This window comes from Triticum aestivum, chromosome 6A (assembly GCF_018294505.1).
Source record: "Triticum aestivum cultivar Chinese Spring chromosome 6A, IWGSC CS RefSeq v2.1, whole genome shotgun sequence".
NCBI classification, from domain to species: Eukaryota; Viridiplantae; Streptophyta; class Magnoliopsida; order Poales; family Poaceae; genus Triticum; species Triticum aestivum.
In genome coordinates this window covers 282,377,885-282,395,667 of record NC_057809.1, presented here as the reverse complement: position 1 = coordinate 282,395,667, position 17,783 = coordinate 282,377,885, and the positions used below count along the sequence as shown (strand labels likewise).

Here is a 17,783-nt window from a genome sequence, read left to right as displayed (position 1 = left end):
GTGCTTCTGGTCTTCCTTAGTTCCTCAGCATCACGGATGTGCAACAACCCCTCACGCATCTCAATGATTTGAGGGTGTTGCAGCACTTCTGCGAGGTAGGGGTTGATGATCTTCTCGAAGAACTGGTCCTTGGGGGCGCTTGAAGACGACATGACGACCTGGATTTGTCAGAAAAACAGCTTGAAACAAAAATAGGGGATTTTTGCGTGACATGGGAGTCAAAACCTCCGCGAGATTATATAATGAATTTTTACCGACCAAAATACGTCTCGTGTAAGAAAACGGAGTTCGGAAAGCGCACGAGGTGCCCACGAGGTAGGGGGCGCGCCCAGGGGGTAGGGCGCACCCTCCACCCTCGTGTCCTTCCCGGACTGCTTCTTACTAGTTGACCCGTTGCGCCAAATGGCGCAGAGACCCGATGAAGCCATATTGTCGATGAAAATAGTTTCATGCTGCAAGGACCATCCACTAAACCATGCCACTTCAGGACCGTTGCGCCAAATGGCGCAGAGACCTACTGAATCCATGTTCAGCATGAAAAGAATTTTCATGTTTTAGTTGGTTTATTAGTAGTGGGCAAGCACATATGATAACAAATTTAACCCCTTTAATAAAAAAGAATGGAGGCTTGTTGTCTATGATGAGATATACCTACAAATTTTAATTTGATAGGAGAGTCCCATTTCAAGACCATGTCATGTTGAAAAAAATGTGTATTTTTCAGAACACCATATGCGCTTTGAAAGTACTCCATTTATCAGTAGGTTTAGTTTTGAGCAAGCACGTATGGTAACTATTCTAACAACTCGATATAAACAAAATGAACGGAAGCTTGTATCAGGGTAACCAAAGTTCAAAAGAAAAGTGTTTTGTGTGCTGGATTTCTGATGATTTAGGTCTTGGAAGACCTGAACAGGCAAGCATAGTATTGCAAGTAAGAAAATGTGAAACATTGCTAATAACTTGCCTCATATACATGACAGTTTTAGGTCATACAAGCAGCGGGTTACAAGAAAAACAGTCTATATGTGATGAACCAAGCCTAAGTCAAATAGGTAATGCCAATATAACCAAATTCATTACAATAGATGGATTTCAGTCCTAACACTGGAATGTAAATAAGCATAACAGAAGTGAATCATAGAATGTGGTTTATACAAAGCACGATAGTCTTCCTGTGAGTACAACTTCTACCACACATTGCATAAGAAAAGATAACCATGAGTTATTTGTACTTATAATAGAGCAACATCACAACAGTTCTAGTTATCCGCGATGTTACGTTGCATATATATAAGAGAAGCATTGCATGTACCTAGCTAGAACAAATCAGCCCATAGCATTTTTCAGACTCATTTCGTGTCCTCGGTTTCTCAATGCTGCTCTAACTGTAGCATCTTATCTCTGTTTTCACCGTGGGTATCATGAATCCTTTTGCTTACATAGCAGCAGGGTCTTCCGACATGGTCTCATGTAACATCCATACGGCTGTTTTATCTCCAAAAGATGATATTGCTGTATGCAAATAAACAGTCAACCACATCATGCAACTGTCACATTTTGCTTCGATACTCAGCCACTAGTAGGCCAGAAGTTTGTAGAAGAATATCCAACATCATCATGTGAGGTATTTTCACCATCGGTGGAGCACCCTGTAGGTTTTAATGACATGCCGCAAATTTGCAGAATTTATAGGGAAACCTAAGACATTTTAGAAATTACTTCATACCCAAGACATAGAACAATTGGCATGCCATCCTCAAACGATATTCTTTGTAGTCACAATAAAAGCTATCCAGTGTGGAGAAATAGGTATGCTGATTTATAAGACACTCGCCACAAAATTTGATTATTAGTAGATGATGCAGGACCCAGGGAAAGCTGATTACACATTTGTTGACTGTCTATTGACCTGTGTTGTGATGATAGCATAGAATGACAATCAGAGTAATTGCTTAGCACTATTATTAGGTCTCAGGCTTCTCCTAGGTGTGTACCTATTTCTGAAACGTACATAGGCTAGAGAGGGAATCCATGATAGAACGAATATAAAAAGTTATAGTCTCCTTTGTCCGAACTTCAAAGTAAATTAGTTAAAGAAGGATTCGGAGAGCACCTACTAATAAGCAATTGCATCTATCATGGTAAATAAGCACATCACATAAGGGACATCCAACATCTGTTTTTATAAGCTGCAATCATAGAACTGATTCTCATCCATCATCATCAAATTGAAAGAGAAATTACCTGTTAGTCGCTGGACAACCGCCGAGGTTGTATCATGGGGTCTGAGCAAGAAAGGAGGCAAAGGATCCATGTATGGTTTCGTCTCGTCTACAGGAAGACATATATAGTAAGAAATGATACAGCTGAATATATATATAGAAGGCCCACTATTTGATCCACCTGAAGCTTGTAATGAGCCTGCAGGCATCATCCAGACATATGTATAGTAAGCAATGATATAAGTTTATCACAATATCTCAAGTAACAAAGAACTGGTGAACCGACGATTTAATGAAAAATCCTTGAATGTGAAGATCCAAACAGTAATAGCAAGTTAAAGATCAAGTTGGACAGGGTGACGTCCAATTGGCATCACCCTTTTTATAAAAGTCAAAAAGATCTTAATGGCCTCGTGACTGAATAAGATGTGTAGATGGAGAAACCATGCGTATGAAGCTGCTCAGTACAATTTAACTGAATTCACTGACTTGAGGTAACAATGAAGAAAGAAGAAAACATTCATAAAATGCAGATTCTCACTTCTTTGAACATATTGCACGACTCGGCATCTTCTTGTAGGAAAGAACAAAGCAAATAAAGAACGATAAAATAAGAACAAAGCAATGAACAAAGCATCAAGGAATCAGTAGAACAATTTCAGCTCACCCATGTCGCGCCACCCCGTGGTTGACCTTCATGTTCAAATAACCAAGTATATCACATCATTTCTGGTTCATATACCCCTGGAAAACACAATGACATCAGTTAATGGCGTACACATATTTAAAAAAACTATGAGCATATTTTCACTAACAATACACACACCAACACCAAAATCAGAAGAAACAAAATTGAGAATATGGCAAGTGAACTTGGCACCCGATAAATTTGACAGGCCAATGTATGACAACTTGTCATGTCCATATGGCAAAAAGCGATACTTGACACAAATTAATTTATCTGTAAAAATGACATAAGGAATGTACTCAATAAGCATGCTAAGATACAGTCAAGCGTCGAATGGGTTACTTCAATTCTGATATAGCAATTACACAAAAAATATAGTTCATAACAGCATGACAAGTGAGGTGAAAGCATTGATATATCTGAACACTTCATCATTTTACTGAAAATTAATATTTGTATGCCTTTTCTACTTGTGAAATATTTGTATTGTTTGACCATGATGTATTTTGTCTAAGTAGACGATGATATACTGAACTTACTGAGACATCTAACTAAGGAATATACAGGGACAGATAACAACATTACCGCTGCAATGCGCATGTACTGCATTTAGACAACAAGTGCCGATCATCAGTCCCAACACTGAAGATTCATTTCATTTTATCATCATTTTATCTAGAATAGATAAATGCAACAAATGATAGGAGTTGGGCATCGAATGGCACCAAATGGCACAATGTCCATGTCAAACCAAGAGTAATTGAAAATAAATGCTTGGCAATTTGGCAATACCAACGATCCTTTTAGTAATGAAAATTGAAGGTTCAAACTATGCAATAGAGTTTTCAAAATGCGATCGTAAATTCTCGCTATACAATTTTCTGTGTTAGCTCAAAGTTAAAAAGGCCTATACTGATTTGATATATATATATACCCCTTTAATTAAAATAAGTAAGCTTGTTCTGTACAATAAGATGTAGATGCACATTTTAATTCAGTACCTCGCGTTGGTAATATATTTATTTTTCACTAAGCTTTTGATTGATATCTTATTAAGGCGCAATGCCCAAATTCAATCCTGGAGTATTCTGAAACAGTTTGTGTTTCTTTAATATCTTTGCAGTTTTAGAAATTTAGGTGCTTGGTAAGAATTAGCTAAAAGCCCCCATTCGGACAGTTAGGAGAGGATGCTGCAATTTCCAAACTAAGTATAAATAGATATGTGATACACATGAAATAAATCATTATATCTCAGACCACACTAAAGTAGAACGAATCAAAGGTATGGACATAATAAAACTAAACTTCAGTTAAACAAATATGCATCAACACAGTAGCCATTCAGTTCATAGTTTACAGGGGAAAGGAATAAACAACTGCATTGCTTGCCGGTTCGCTAGTGTTGTACAATGACAAATGCCAATACCTTGTTCTCCAGGAACAGCAGCATGGTGGGGTCGGATGCACTCATCATCACTTCATGTGTGCGGAGCTCCCCAAGCCACACCCGTGGTCACCTCTCTTGCCGCCTATCCAACTCGCTGCACCATGCTCCGTGCTCACCGGCACTATCCGTCGACCCGCTTTGGTCGAGGCACCACCAGGATGCTCGATTTCGCACGGGTTTCCGTTTCCTTGTCTAAATCCCGTCCAGAAGCTTCCCTACAGAGAAAGAAAGAGCATCACTGCTGTAGCTACCCAGGGTACTATAAATAGATGGATGGAAGCAAGACTAAAAATAAAAATAATAGAGCAGATAGTTTATTTAGTATAGCACTTTTCTTTTTCTTTTTGAAGGATTTAGAACGGCAATTAGGACCAATAGAACTCCATTTTGCCGATCAGGTGTTTGAGCTGATATACCAAGTTAAACTATCCATGTTTAGGGTCATCCCATCAGGGCATTTGAAAAACTGCTATGAAGAAGAGTTAACTTCTTTAATCAACCCTGTAGAGCGATGTATTTATCAAGGAACGGAACAACATTCAGAGCTGTATGAATATGCAGAAAACTACACAAATACACAAGCAATCAAGTTGTTGTAAAGCAAAACTCGGATTGGGAAAGACAACTTCAATGATTCAGTGAAGTTACAGGACTTTAGTTACCTACCCAAAAGAGTGAACTAATATGCAGTATAAAGACAAACTTATGGATAGGAAGGCCCATCCCGAAAATCCTACACTTGAAAGGAGGGAAACACATCAAGCAAAGGAACAAAAATCTCCTTTATAAAGGGGACAGGAGATCCAGGACAAATCGATTCCTTTCTTGACAAACTAAGAATGGCAAAAAAAATCTTTCTATGACTCTAGTCAGGTCAGAGAGCATCTCCTGAGCAGGAACAATAATCCCATTTGCAGTAACTTATCCGAGGCACACAACAAATTTAAAAGCTTAAAAAAATCTATATGGGAGCCTAGCTAGATCTGAGCATCTGGTTGACAGAAATAAACAAAAAAAACTGCTCATAGACTGGAACCAACAGCACAACCGGAAGTGTGAAGAAGCTCACCCAACAACACAACCGGAGCATAGACTGGGCCCTATCACCCTGCATTCCCGGAGCCACCGCTAGCACGCTCGTTTTCGCCGGGGTCTCCTAGTCTCCCTCCAAATCTCAATCGCCGGTTGAGCACCACGTAAGGACGAGCCCTCCCTGCAGAAAGAGATAAGATGGAGATCAGCAATGGAGGGAGGCGATGGCGGAGCTGCACACGGGTGGCGGTGCCCTCTTCTATACCTTGCGCTGTCGGCCGCTTCCTTGGTGAGGACAACCTCGGCAGCTCCTGGAGTCCAACCGTCGCCACCGCCCAGGATGCCGGTCCCGTCGCCCTTCCCTGCAGCCGGGCGAGCTATCTCCCAAAGCCGACGCCATTTGCATCTTCCTCCTTCGTGTGGGAGTAGAGAAGCAAGGAAGGAGGATGAGAAGCTCGGGGTGGAACGAAGATGGCCGCCTGCACGGACAGAGACAGAGTATGGAGGAGTCAGCGTATGAAAGGGGGCTAGGGTTGGTGGCGGCTGACCAGGGAGAGAGATCGAGGAGGGAGGTAGGGCGGAGGGGTGCGGGCGAGGCCTGCCCCCACGCTCCCGTAGACGGCGTGATGCGCACGCGCCGCGCGGGGAGAGGGCGAACCCGCACCTGGAATCCGCTCGCCCAGCCCCGTCTCGGCCTCTAGCTTGAGCTCTGACCCACCAATGCTAGATTCGACCCACAAGTAGCAACGGTGGTGGAGGGGAGTAGCAGGCAGCGGCGGTGCCGAGCGAGGATGAGGGAGGGGCTGTGGGGAACGAAGCGTGCACAGCACACCGGCAGTGGTATGGCGCCACGAACGGAGGCTTCCTTCCGCCGGCGTGGTTGTAGGGTAGAGAGGAGGGAGGCAGAACGGCGGCGGCGGCTAACGAGGATGGAGGAGGACGTAGTGTGGGATGTAAGGCTAGGGTTTGTCCCGTGAGGGATGGGGCCTGAGGAGACGGGGGATTGGGCCCTGCACTCGAAAACAGGCAACCCAGCCAACCAGTGTGCCGCGCGAGCCCACCCGTCATTGGACAATAAAAACGGCCGTGAGGTGAAAATTAGTTTTAACCGTTGTGAAGATTCGATGGCTCAAACGCGCCAGAATGCAAATCTGACGACCAATAAAGCTTCAAATCGGAGGAGCCTTGTGAGAGCGAGTTGGCTAGTTTCTATTTTGTTTTAAATTTTTCTATTTTTCTAAATATTCCAAAACGGAGAAATATTGCCTTAAAAACTGTTTTGGAGTCGGTTTACTTACCGTACCACATACCTATTCCTTTTCGGAGTCTGAAACATTTCGGAAAGTGTCCCTTATGTATTCCTCCGGAGTTTCAATAATATTGGTTTCAATATTTATGGGATTACCTGAGATATAATGTTTGATTCTTTGACCGTTCACCACCTTCTGATTTGTGCCTTCGAAATTATTGATTTTTATGGCACCGGAACGATAGACCTCCTCGATAACGTAAGGACATTCCCATTTAGAGAGAAGTTTTCCTGCAAAAAATATTAAACGAGAGTTGTATAGCAATACATAGTCACCTACATTAAACTCACGCTTTTGTATCCTTTTATCATGTCATCTTTTAACTTTTTCTTTAAATAACTTGGCATTTTTGTAGGCTTGGGTTCTCCATTCATCAAGTGAGCTAATATCAAATAACCTCTTCTCACCGGTTTAAAATCATAGTTGAGCTCTTTAATAGCCCAATATGCCTTGTGTTCTAGTTCAAGAGGTAAGTGACATGTTTTTCCATAAACCATTTTATACGGAGACATACTCATAGGATTTTTATATGCAGTTCTATAGTCCCATAATGCATCATCAAGTTTCTTGGACCAATTCTTTCTAGATCTATTAACAGTTTTTTTGTAAAATTAATTTAAGCTCTTTATTACTCAATACTACTTGACCACTAGACTGTGGGTGATAAGGAGATGCAATTCTATGATTAACATCATATTTAGCAAGCATTTTACGAAAAACACCATGAATAAAATATGAACCACCATCAGTCATTAAATATCTAGGGACTCCAAATTTTGGAAAAATAACTTCTTTAAGCATTTTAATAGAAGTGTTATGATCAACACTACTAGGTGGAATAGCTTCTACCCACTTAGTAACGTAATCAACAACAACTAAAATATGTGTATATCCATTAGAGGAAGGAAAGGGTCCCATATAGTCAAAGCCCCAAACATCAAATGGTTCAATAACAAGTGAATAATTCATAGGCATTTCTTGACGTCTACTAATATTACCAATTCTTTGACATCCCTCACAAGATAAGACAAATTTACGGGCATCCTTGAAGAGAGTAGACCAATAAAAACCAGATTGCAATACCTTATGTGCAGTTCTATCTCTAGCATGTTGTCCTCCATAAGCTTCGGAGTGACACTTGTGTAGGATATGTTCCTATTCATGCTCAGGTACACAACATCTAATAACACCATTTATTCCTTCTTTACAAAGATGTGGGTCATCCCAAAAGTAATGCCTCAAATCATAGAAGAACTTTTTTTGCTGGTATGTGAAACTAGATGGTATAAACTTAGCAACAATGTAATTAGCATAATCAGTATACCATGGAGCAGTATGAGAAGCATTTATGACATTTAATTGCTCATCAGGAAAGCTATCATCAAGCATATTTTCTAACCTGGACAAGTTGTCTGCAACGGGGTTCTCGGCTCCCTTTTCTATCAGCAATATGTAAGTCAAATTCTTGTAGCAAGAGAACCCATCTAATAAGTCTAGGTTTAGCATCTTTCTTTTCCATAAAATATTTAATAGCAGCATGATCAGTGTGAATAGTTACTTTAGAATGAATAGTTACTTTAGAATCAACAATATAAGGTCTGAACTTATCACAAGCAAATACAACTGCTAAGAATTCTTTTTCAGTAGTAGCATAATTTTTTTGAGCATTGTCTAGAGTTTTACTAGCATATTGAATAACGTTTAATTTCTTATCAACTCTTTGCCCTAGAACAACACCTACATCATAATCACTAGCATCACACATAATTTCAAAGGGTAAATTCCAATCAGGTGGCTGAACAATAGGTGCAGAGATCAATGCTTTTTTAAGTATTTCAAATGCTTCTACACAATCATCATCAAAAACAAATGGTATATCTTTTTGTAATAATTTAGTCAGAGGCCGAGAAATTTTTGAGAAGTCCTTAATGAACCTCAACTTTAATTTGCTCATGAGGTGTATAAGTTTTAATATTGCTTTTACGAACCACAGTTGAAGCTTTAGCATGATCCTTTATCCTAACAGGAAAAGGTGGTTTCTCAACATAAGAAGTAGGGACAATAGGATCATTATAAGTGACAATCTTTTCTTCAACTTTAATAGGTGCGGCTACTTTTACTTCTATAGGAGGATGATATTTAAACCATTTCTCCTTGAGGAGATCAACATAAGTAGCAAAAGATTCACAGAAAGAAGCTACTATCTCAGAGTCAAGTCCATATTTAGTGCTAAATTTACGAAAAACATCGGTATCCATAAAAGATTTAACACAATCAAAACTAGGTGTCATACCTGACTCCTTACCTTTGTCGAGGTCCCAATCTTCAGAGTTGCGTTTAATTATTTCCAATAAATCCCATTTGTATTCAATAGTCTTCATCATAAAAGAGCCAGCACAAGAAGTATCAAGCATGCTGCGATTGTTATCAGAAAGTCAAGCATAAAATTTTTGAATAATCATTTCTCTTGAGAGCTCATGATTGGGGCATGAATATAACATTGATTTAAGCCTACCCCAAGCTTGAGCGATGCTTTCTCCTTCGCGAGGCCAAAAATTATATATATAATTGCGATCACGATGAACAAGATGCATAGGATAAAACTTCTGATGAAATTCCAATTTCAATCGTTTGTAATTCCAAGACCCCATATCATCACATAGCCTATACCATGTCGATGTTTCTCCCTTCAAAGATAAAGGGAAGACCTTCTTCTTAACAACATCTCCGGGTAACATGCAAGCTTAAACAATCCACAAACTTCATCCACATATATTGGATGCTCATCATGATATTTTGTTCCATCTCCTATAAAGGGATTAGCTAGCGGTTTTTCTATCATACCTGAAGAAATTTCAAAGCAGACATTTTCATTTTTAGTAGGTTCAGTAGGTTGAGGAGCAACTTTTTGCTCTACTGGTCGGGGTGAAGATACCCCAAACAAGCCCCTCAGAGGATTACTTTCCATAGTAACAAGTGACAGTAAATTTCAGCACACTATATAAATTTGTCCTTACCAAATTCCACCTACCAAAGGCGTTTCACTCCCCAGCAACGGCGCCAGAAAAGGGTCTTGATGACCCACAAGTATAGGGGATCTATCGTGGTCCTTTTGATAAGTAAGAGTGTCAAACCCAACGAGGAGCAGAAGGAAATGATAAGCGGTTTCTAGCAAGGTATTCTCTGCAAGTACTGAAATAAGTAGTAACAGATAGTTTTGTGATAGGATAATTTGTAACGAGCAACAAGTAACAAAAGTAAATAAAGTGTAGCAAGGTGGCCCAATCCTTTTTTTAGCAAAGGACAAGCCTAGACAAACTCTTATATAGAGAAAAGCGCTCCCGAGGACACATGGGAATATCGTCAAGCTAGTTTTCATCACGGTTATATGATTTGTGTTCGGTACTTTGATAGTTTGGTATGTGGGTGGACCAGTGCTTGGGTACTGTCCTTACTGGGACAAGCATCCCACTTATGATTAACCTCTATTGCAAGCATCCGCAACTACAACAAAAGTATTAAGGTAAACCTAACCATAGCATAAAACATATGGATCCAAATCAGCCCCTTACGAAGCAACGCATAAACTAGGGTTTAAGCTTCTGTCACTCTAGCAATCCATCATCTACTTATTACTTCCCAATGCCTTCCTCTAGGCCCAAATAATGGTGAAGTGTCATGTAGTCGACCTTCACATAACACCAGTAGAGAAGAGACAACATACATCTCATCAACATATCGAACGAATACCAAATTCACATGACTACTAATAGCAAGACTTCTCCCATGTCCTCAGGAACAAACGTAACTACTCACAAAGCATAAACATGTTCATAATCAGAGGGGTATTAATATGCATATAGGATCTGAACATATGATCTTCCACCAAATAAACCAACTAGCATCAACTATAAGGAGTAATTAACACTACTAGCAACCTACTAGCACCAATCCCGGACTTGGAGACAAGAATTGGATACAAGAGATGAACTAGGGTTTTGAGAGGAGATGGTGCTGATGAAGATGTTGATGGAGATTTCCCTCTCCCGATGAGAGGAGCATTAGTGATGACGATGGCGATGATTTCCTCCTCCGGGAGGGAAATTTCCCCGACAACAGCTTTGCCGGAGCCCTAGATTGGTTCCGCCAAGGTTCCGCCTCGTGGCGGCAGAGTTTCGTCCGAGAAGATGGCTTGTTATTTTTTCCCCAGCGAAAGACTTCATATAACAGAAGATGGCCACCGGAGGGCCATGAGGGGGCCCACGAGGTAGGGGGCGCGCCCAAGGGGTAGGGCGCGCCCCCCATCCTCGTGGGCAGGGTGTGGCCCCCCTGGTGAATCTCTTCCGCTGAGTATTTTTTGTATATTCTGAAAACGTCTTCCGTGAAGTTTGAGGACTTTTGGAGCTGTGTAGAATAGATCTCTAATATTTGCTCCTTTTCCAGCCTAGAATCCCAACTGTCGGCATTCTCCCTCTTTAGGCAAACCTTGTAAAATAAGAGAGAATAGGGATAAGTATTGTGACATAATGTGTAATAACAGCCCATAATGCAATAAATATCGATATAAAAGCATGATGCAAAATGGACTTATCACAGTACTACTGGAGAAGAATGAAGACCTAAAGAAGAAGTTAGGAATATTCATGGGAGATCTCGAACCTAAGGAGGACAACCATCCTGAAGACTACATCATAATCGACGACACTGACTCCGAATCAGATAGTGATGATGATTATGAAGACGAAGTTGGAGCTGACATTATGGAGTCTTCCACCGATCAAAATTTCTAATTGACCATCATATTATCAGTAGTATTTCCCCATGTATATAGTAATGGTCCGAGCACTTTGTAATGGTAGTTTAGATCGATTGTATGATCTTGTTTGAACTGAGTGGTGTGAAATGAATGTGTTTGTCTCATGTGCATATGGGTAGTGATTTTCTGTTTAGGCCTCACTCTATTCAGTTCTCGCCCCTCTAAAACCTATCAGATGCTTCCGAGACGTGACCCCAGATTTGTCTTCCCACCGAAGCTCACTCAGTTGATCCAATAGCAGAATGCCTTGATGCAATTGCTAGTACAAAACCAAGGCAACAACAACAACAACAACCACCACCACCACCCCCAGTTGAAAACTTAGCCCGCTTTATAAGGTTAAATCTGTCGGTGTTCTCTAGTAGCACCGAGCCGATTGTTGCTGATAACTGGCTCCGCAGGATTGGAAGGGAGCTGACAACCACAGGTTGCACAGATGCTGAGAAGGTGCGCTTTTCCGCACATCAACTGGATGGACCCGCAGCCTCATGGTGGGAGAAATACTCTGCCACTTTCCCCGTGGCTAATGTCACTTGGGATCAGTTTCAGCAAGCTTTTCGCACTACACATGTCTCAACCAAAGCTATGAGCATGAAGAAGCGTGAGTTTTGCAAGTTACGCCAGGGAAATCGTACTGTGGGGCAGTACATGGATAAGTTTAGTAAGTTAGCTTGCTATGCCCCAGATGATGTGGCCATAGATGTCGCGAAGCAGGAGAAATTCATGGAGGGGCTGAACGATGAGTTGAGTATGCAGTTGATGGTGGCAACATTCGCCAACTACCAGGAGTTGGTAGATAGGCCTCTCATGATTGAAGGCAAGCAACAGTAGATTGAGAACTACAAACAGAAGTATGGACAAGGGAAGTACAACTGTGGAGCTCAGCAGAAGCCTCGTTTTACCCCAAACTCGGGAGGACATACCCATCATAGTCATGGAGGCCGTACCCATAATGGAGGAAGTTCACATAACCATAGTGTTCCTATAACGGAAATGGTAATGGAGGAAACAACAACCAGAACCGTCCCAACCCAGCAACACCCGCTAATAAGGATCTAAGTCATGTCACCTGTTACAAGTGTGGGAAGACTGGACACTACACCAATGATTGTTCTGAGTTGAATAATGGTAACAGAAATAGAAGTTCTGGGAAGAAGCACAACCCTTTCACCAGAGGATAGGTGAACCACGTTAACATGGAGGAAGTTGAAGAGCAGCCGGATGCAGTTATCGGTAAGTTTTTGATTAAGGTATTTAGTGTTATTTTTCTTTTTGACACTGGTGCATCACATTCATACATATCAAGGGGATTTGTGGATAAGTTTAAGTTGCCCATCGTAGCCCTTAAGACACCTAGAGCAGAGTATATGGCAAGTAGAGGATGTTTTCAGATGCCATTGACCATAGGTAGGCATGTTTTCCCCTCAGACCTAATAATTTTAGAGTCCCAAGGATTGGATGTGATACTAGGCATGGATTGGCTATCGATGTATGGAGGAAATATCGATTGTGCTAGTAAGTCAATTCTCCTCACCACCCCAGAGGGAAAAAGGATCAAGTATGTGTCTTGGTAGGGTCTACTGCTATACCTTCTCCTGATATAACATGTCCAAGAAATCCAACTTCCTTCAACCAAAACTCGCATTTGCTGAATTTGGCTTATAGTTGATGTTCCCTGAGCTTCTGGAGAACTAAGCGCAAATGTTCCTTGTGTTCTTCTTCATTCTTCGAGTACACCAATATGTCATCAATGAACACCACCACAAACTTATCCAAGAACTCTATGAACACCTTATTCATCATACTCATAAAATAGGCAGGGCGTTAGTCAATCCAAAAGACATGATCGTGTACTCATATAGACCATACCTTGTGGTAAAAGCTGTCTTGGGTATATCCTATTCTCGGATCTTCAGCCGGTGATATCCCGATCGAAGATCGATCTTGGAGAATACTTTAGCTCCCTGCAGTTGGTCGAACAAATCATTGATCATTGGTAGTGGGTACTTGTTCTTGATCATCACTTCATTCAATGCACGATAATCAACAACCATTCTCAAAGATCCATCCTTCTTCTCAACTAAGAGCACTGGGGCTCCCCATAGTGATGAACTTGGTCGAATGTAACCTTTCTCCAATAACTCCGTAATTTGCTTCTTAATTTCCTCCAGATCATTCGCGGGCATACGATACGATTTCTTCGATGTTGGCGCGGGCATATTTGCAACTCGTTTGCGATCCTAGAAATCCTAAGCAACTCAAGGACCCACGGAGAGAGTTGAGGATTTCACTATTTTCATATTGAATTTTTCTCAAATTTAAAAAGAGGATCATTTTGGTTTTAATATTTTTCTCTTGGAAATATTTCCCATATCAAAATGAATTAGAGGAGATAAAATGACATCTCCAAAATAAAATAAATATTGGAGGAAAAATTTTAAAATCAAATAAACATTTTATTTGGGATTTTATTGATATTTTATTTGAATTAGAAAAATATGCATTTCTCAAAATAGCATTTTTAGGCCAGAAAAATGTTCACTTTGTTATAAATATTTGATTTAGATGGTGAAAATTGTTTTTCGCATTTTTAGATTTATTTATTTATTTAGGATTTTTCTTTCGCAGATATTTTTTTTAAGTTTTGGGCCGGGCCGAAGCCCCCCCCCCGCCGCCGCCTTCCCGCCGCGCGATGCCGTGCCGTCGCCAGACTCCCAAAGGAGTCCGAGCTCGCTGCCGCCCGCGCGCTGCTACTGCCGCCGCCCCGCATCGACGCCGCCGCCTCGCCGAGCGGCCCGCTCGCCGGAGCAGCCGCCTGCCGTCTTTGTTGACTCATCGCCGCCACCGGTTTTTGTTTCGGTCCGTTTGGTTTTTTTAAAACCCTAGATCTACTCCCTTCTTTTAACTCATCGATTTTCTCGGGTTTTTCTCGGTTTTCTTCGGTTAGGGTTATTTTACGAACATTCGTTCATTAGTTTGTTTTAACGAACGAATCCGTTCGATTGCCTCTGTTAGCGGACATTCGCGCCGTAGTATTTTTCTTTTTATTTTATTTTCGGCCAGGGACCTATCCGTGATTATTTTTATCGCAGATTAGCCCCTGATCTTCAAACCCTCGCAACTTTTTAACCGTTCTTCCAAATCCAGTGAAACCAACGCCAAAATCTTCTTCTCGAAGCCCTCTTTCCGGTAAATCATCTTGAACATGGTTTTTGACAATTTAAAATTTGGTTTCAAGCAGATTTGAATTTGAAATTCTTTTGATCGTAGTTTGACTTTCGTAGCTCCGATTCGCTTGGTTCTTTTTGCAAATCGAAGCTCTTCAGTTAAACATTTAGTTTGGACTTTATTATTGGAGTTTTACCCTTGCATCTATGCTGGAGTGCTTATGTATGCTATTTTTTGTTTGCGATAGAATTCCCGGAGTGCGAAGCATGCTACTATGAGTCTCTAGGGTTTGCAGATCGTCAGCAACGCAAGTAACACTTTGATCATATTTTTCATACCCAGTTTTTATGCATTAGTTCCAATCCTCAAACATTGCATGAGTAGGATCTCTTAACATGTGTGTTTTGGGAAGTAGATGCTGAGGTAGAACCTATTGCCTTTCATTATCAAACCCTGGGAGTCACTTCTACGATATGCTTATACTGCTATGCTATGCTCGTAGACGTGGATTGGGTTTGAGTGTATCCATGACAGACGTGAGATTGTTAATGAAGGGTTACCTTAAGGTGGCTAGTTAAATACACATTTGGGTGGATTGGTTGCGGGCACCTGGAGAATCCAATGTAGTCCTAGGATATCCCGGAGTACCCGTGTGATCATCCTATGGTTCGACACCCAGACTCAAAGGGGTCATAAGATTATTCATGCTAGAAACATCCGTGTGCAGCCACCAGCCATTATGGGCTCTGGCATAGTTGAGTATGTTGTGTGACCTCTTTTGGTGCCTCTTTAAGTGGTAGGCTAGCAGATGTAGGGGAAAGTAGGTGTAACTGTCTACCCAGGGTAAAGAGTTAGTGCTTCTGAAACACTGTGTGTCGGTCATCCATTTCTCAAACACCATGTACTACAAGAAAACCAACAGAGGAGATCGAGTCTTCTGGGGAAAAGTGCACAAACCTCTGTAGAGTGTACAAACTAATCATGGTTAGCCATGTCCCAGGTTATGGACATCTTGAGTATCTGGTTCTTGGATTATCATATGGATCTCAGCTCTCTAAATTAATTTTGTTGGGTTTTTAATACTGCTTAATTGGGATTGAGTTGGAGGAACCTTCTCAATGTTTATCAACTACCATGATAGTTAAACAAATATGTTCCTTTTGTTGTAGGGAAAAATTGGCTTTTCGCAAAAATATTATAACCGTAGAGCCTCCACCAGCCATATATGCATGTAGTTATAGCTTATACCTGTTCATTTCTCTACAGTGTTATTTTGCCAGCATATTCCATGTGCTGACCCGTTTTTGGGCTGCAACGTATTATGTTGCAGACTTTTCAGACGAAGAGTAAGGTGCGCTAGGTCGTTGTCGTGCACTCAGCTATGCCGCTGGAGTTGATGGACTCACTTTATCTTCCAAGCTTTCCACTGTTATCTTATTTAGATGGCCTTAAGCCATATTATTGTATTAAGTTCTCTCTCGAGACTATCGATGTAATAAGTGTGTGATTGCTACTCTGTTATAAATCCTTCGAAGTACTGTGTGTGTTAGCATTACCGATCCAGGGATGACACTTATGCATGGAGATTTGACTGTTTGAGGTCAGATCGCTATAAGATGGTATCAGAGCACACACTGATTCTAGGATGCGACCACTAAGTTAAACCATAGGTCAATCTTCCCTACCCATTTCTAACTCCTCTCCATTTTCCACTCTATAGATGGCGGATCCAAGGAACAAGTTTGCTCAACCGGATGAAGATACACCCTTTGCACGACACTTGAAGGAAGTCACTAGGTACCTGAGCATCGGAATACCAAGCTTCACCGGGACCTACACTGCCACTTCACCAGAAAGGAGCGTTGGATGATTCAAGTTCAAGTTCCGGGAAGGACATTCACGCCAATTACTGAGCCCATAGAGTTTTCCTTTGATGCACCAACCTGGAGTCTAGGAAAGAGCATGGCAGCTCACATCGCCACGGGACGCATCAGCGAAGTTTATCACAAGGATCTTAAGGACAATATCTACCAGATATGTGGGCGCCGAGATGAGCAATGGGAGATGATCAGCACCTGGAAGGACATGTCCATTGCAGCCTTCATCCAGGAGTTAAACCAACACATTCGCCGCCAGGAGAACCAAATCTGCGCAAGCATGATAGATCTGAAGAAGTTGATGACCAGGAACATGGAGCTTGAAGAGGAACTCAAGTCTACACGCGATGCATACGAGGAGGAAATCACGATACTACCAGAGAAGAATGACGACCTGACAAGGAAGCTAGGAGTATTCATGGGAGACCCCGCGCCAAGAGGAGATGATGACCATCCCAAGGACTACATCATCATCAACGACATTGACTCCAACCCCGACAATAGTCATGATGATTACGAAGACGAAGCTGGAGTGGATATCATGGAGTCTTCCACCGATCAAAATTTCTAGATTACCACCATATTATCAGTAGAATTACCACCATGTCAATAGTAGTAGTCCGAGTATCTTTGTAACGATAGCTAGATCGATTATATACCCTTGTTTGAATTGAGTGGTGTGTTATGAATGTGTTTGTCTCATGTGCATATGCACTACAAAAAAAGACACATCCATGACATTTTGGGCCGAACGAAATTTTTTTCTGTCATACATATGACACTTCTATGATGATAATTGTGACAAAACCCGGTATCATCATAGATGTGGTGGGCTCCTACTTCTATGACAAAAAATCATGACAGAAATTGGGCTTTTCGTCCTAGGTGGTCCGGAGACGCAGATGCATGACATTCTTTGGGCCGTCCATGACGGAAAAAACTGTGGTAGAAGCGAGGGGGAGGAAAATTTCGGGGAGTTCCCGGTTACGGTGGGAAGTCGGGGGCCGAGCGATGTGCATTTCTCTCGTACACGTACGCGCGTGTGTGCGAGGCGTTGGCTCTAACTGAACCCGAGCGAGGCATTGGGCTCTAACTGAACCCGAGCGATTGCACTGCAGGTTACGCGTTACTGAACCCGAGCGATCGATCGATGGCTATTAACTGAACCCGATCAAGCGATTCCTTGGCTATTGCTGCTAACTGAAGCTGATCGATGGGAT

At 41.6% G+C, this 17,783-nt stretch overlaps 1 long non-coding RNA gene across 5 annotated transcripts; it reads right to left on the bottom strand.

Moving 5' to 3' along the window:
* Positions 1 to 943: 943 nt before the first annotated feature.
* On the bottom strand, positions 944 to 6,388 carry LOC123127441 (uncharacterized). Of its 5 annotated transcripts, none has more exons than XR_006462497.1 (6): positions 5,658 to 6,387; positions 5,430 to 5,573; positions 4,340 to 4,575; positions 2,893 to 2,969; positions 2,248 to 2,424; positions 944 to 1,652 (listed from the first exon to the last, which is right to left on the bottom strand). It is a non-coding gene; the product is annotated as an uncharacterized lncRNA (long non-coding RNA). The 5 variants fall into 5 exon arrangements; XR_006462496.1 differs by having other exon boundaries at positions 2,248 to 2,969; positions 5,658 to 5,871; positions 6,111 to 6,387; XR_006462494.1 differs by having other exon boundaries at positions 2,248 to 2,969; positions 5,658 to 5,871; positions 6,057 to 6,386.
* Positions 6,389 to 17,783: the final 11,395 nt, after the last annotated feature.